Source organism: Ptychodera flava, chromosome 12 (assembly GCF_041260155.1).
Source record: "Ptychodera flava strain L36383 chromosome 12, AS_Pfla_20210202, whole genome shotgun sequence".
Lineage (NCBI taxonomy): Eukaryota > Metazoa > Hemichordata > Enteropneusta > Ptychoderidae > Ptychodera > Ptychodera flava.
The window spans coordinates 9,275,510-9,279,108 of NC_091939.1; positions in this window are offsets into that span (position 1 = coordinate 9,275,510).

The window sequence follows — 3,599 nt, forward strand, 5'->3', positions numbered from 1 at the left end:
GCTCCTATACATGTATGTACTACAACGACTTGTTTTCCGTGATCTATGTCAAGAGTTGTACCTGTACATTTTATAATTCTCGAAACTTTGAATCAAATCAATTCAAGGTAGAATGCGCCTCTGAGACAGATATCCGGATTTTCAAATCTTTAAACATTACAGTTGTTTTTAGATCTACCACTTGTGGGGGCTCATTTCAAAGCTCTTGAAGTAAGAAAAATTTTCATCATCCTAGTTATTTGGAAAATCGAAAATTTTTATTTTGTAGAACAGAGTTAAAACCGTGCAAGGATGGCGGCCATTTTTAATTGCAAATATCAGTAAATGGTACTAGTAATTCGTTTCTCTGTTACCAAACTATGCACGGTAAACCCTGATCTTATTCTTGATTATGGTTGAAAATTTCAATAAGGAAAGTTTGAGCAAATTTAAAGTTTAAGGTTCCAAGACAAGAAATTGACCTTTTAAGCTAACAATTCTCTAGTGGTTAATAAGTTCAGAACCCCCGTAAATTATATATTTTCGGAAAGCCTAGACATAGGGGAACATTTTAGTTACCATAGTGTCACCATTATTTACATAAATATCACGTATCAGGTAATTTGCATAAGCTTTCAAAAATCGGTTTTACCTTTATTTTGTTTCAACGCTTTGAGATATGTGGCTGACATTTGTGTGAGTGAAAGCTGTCCTTAGGATCTTTCAAAGTGTGTCTTCTTAAACAATTTTTGACAGAAAAACTTCAGAGCGGTGAATTTAATCCTAGTTGATTTCTTTAAAATTATACAAAAAAGAACTAAGCAAAATATAAAAAATCTGAGACATGTTTTGGAAGAGATTTGTGACAGCTTGCATTCCACCAAGTTTGAGTAAGATATTTTGAAGTATTGAGACAAAACTGGGAAACCGATTTTTGAAAGGTTATGCAAATTACCTGTCACATGATAGTTATGTAAACAATGGTGACACTGTTGTTACTAAAATGTTTCCCTATATCTAGGCTTTCAGAAAATGTATAATTTACGGGGGTTCTGAGCTTATTAACCAGGTCAATTTTTTGTCTGGAACCTTAAAAGACTTTTCACCGAAAAAAACGCCGTTTACAGATCAAATGTGTATTAAAACATAACATAAAATGCTAACCTAAAGAATCAAGGATATTTTCCAAATCGATTAGAAAAGTTAGGAAGACAGTACGGAGGGCAAGCGCAACCAAGTGACTTACGGTTGTCAATGTGTTTCATTTTCTATATTCACATTTCCCCTTTTGCGTACGGTCAATTCGTATTCCTATTAACTGTTCTAGTGACGCAATGCTTTGGTCTATCTTGGAGGAGTGAAACCGGCAAATACTTGAACGTGAAATAAATAGTAAAATAATCATCCTTAGCAGGCAGTTGATTAATTTCACCGCGGCTAAAACCACTAGACATCGACTTAGGCTGAGTTTACAAATAACGATTTTTTTTGGGGGGGGGGGGGGCTGGAGAAATCGCGATTGAAATCTATTTTTTCAGATGCTCCCCTCAATCACAGCTGCCAGCCCACCCATCACTAATGAACGAAGTGTGTCCTTGTACAAAGCAAGAACGGTTAGAATACTGCTTTGTTTTTTGAAATCCATCTTTTATATCTTCTCGACGCAAGAAAAATAAAATCGCAGAGACAAATGAGTTCCAGGTCATCGTCTTACCTTTTACTTCAATTGTCATTTTGTTGGTCTGGGATTTCTCCAATCAAAACGCTGGAGACATCCTAGATTACCGTTTTATGCACCGCTTAGTCGCCTTGGGCCATCGTGTTCAGTATCTTCAGCTCTCCGCTGACAGGGTAAGTATACATCTGGAAATTTGTCGTTTCCCCTGGGATTGTATAACATGTCGAAGTAAAGGGAAATTTCTCTCTGTACGCCACACTAGGGAAGGATAAGAACCCTCTCTTGGCACAATTTCCACGGAAAGTTTTGGATTTACCGGGGGCACTTTGGAATCCACGACTTTTACAGAAATTCAGGAATTCTGCGTTTCGATGTGACTTTTAAGGAAGTAAGCGGCACACAGTCTATGTAGCCGACAATGGGATGCAAATGATATGCGGCAAAGGTCTCCTCGACTAACTTTCAGCTGATCTACCACTACTTAGCCCTCAGAATAGAAATTTAGCTGTTTAAGGTTTCCTGGGCTTTAATGTTTTACAAAGGTAGTCTTGCAAACTATTCAGAGAGCCGCTTTAATCCGAGGTATGGGCAGTCTGTTGGAAGGACGTTCTGCAACGAGTAACAAAATTGAAGTATGCGCGTAACTGATATTTCAGTCAAGACTTCACAAAATGTACTTGCCTTGCTGTTGCCTGGTTGTCGTTAATCACCAGCAAATGTATTACAAGTCTAAAAATAGCAAGTGGCATAATTTGGTGACATACTTTACCCATAAACCAATTAAAGTTCGATTTATTTCTCGGAAGAGATCCATCTCGTTCTATGGATGCAGCTGCATTTGATCGGGATAAATTATGAAGCCTTTTTTCCATCCATAAACGTTTAATTTCGGTGGTCACGTGGGGCAATAAATACGCAGGACATAATAGAATAGCTTGGTGAAACATCGTGTCATGTTTATTATTTATACCGTACTGGAACCAGAGACAAAACAAAAGCACCGACCATATGGAATTCCTCTATAGATGAATAGTGTCAGAGATGCATTACACAGAGTGTGTTTAATTCTGTACTACATCAGTTATAGCGTGAATGGAACAAATGCTGTGATGCATGCATGATTGAAAGTGTCTGTCTCAACACGGAACAATAATATATATGGTGACTGGGGCAGATTTGGTGAGAACAAGCTGTCGAACGGGCGATCTGCTCGTTTGTCTGATATCACTAGTATGGCCGAGATTTTTGTTGCCTTGTGGCACGATTTTTGTTTTTTTCTGGTTGCTTGATAAGTCGACGCGCGTGACACTTGGTTGAATTGGAACAAGTGCATTCTTTCAAGCCGACAAGACTCCTGACAATGTGTTTTGTATAAAGTAACCGGGGGGATACGAAATAATAGAAACTAAACAATCGATATGCAGCGGGGGTTTTTCCTTAAAATGAGTGATTTTCCTCTCCGGTTTCGATTGAATTCGTTCGAAACGTTTTTATCAGCATCTACAGTGGCGTACAGGTAATTTCAAAGTCGAGTTTGAATGACTGACTAAGCATGTGTTGTTCTCTGTCGGGTCACGTCATGTCGCAAAATCTAAAATATGGTTGTATTCTACAGGAGCTACTGTTGAGAAAGAGTTCGTACACATCATTGAAAGGTACTAATACAACACAGGCATCGCCACGACAGAAAGGATGTTTATAAACTGAGAAAAATTTGCAAGACCTAATGATTTGATGATATCCGATGACGTAAACGAGTTACATAAAACTATGACAAGTTAATATAATTAGACCGAAAAACAAAACTGCTGACAGAAATATAACGCTAAATTAAAAGAATTGGACAAGTAATAAAAACAGCTTATGACAAGCACTTTGCTGGATTCATAACATACATCAATCATGAGTATCGTTTCCATCTGAACACATCAAGAAGTGCAAA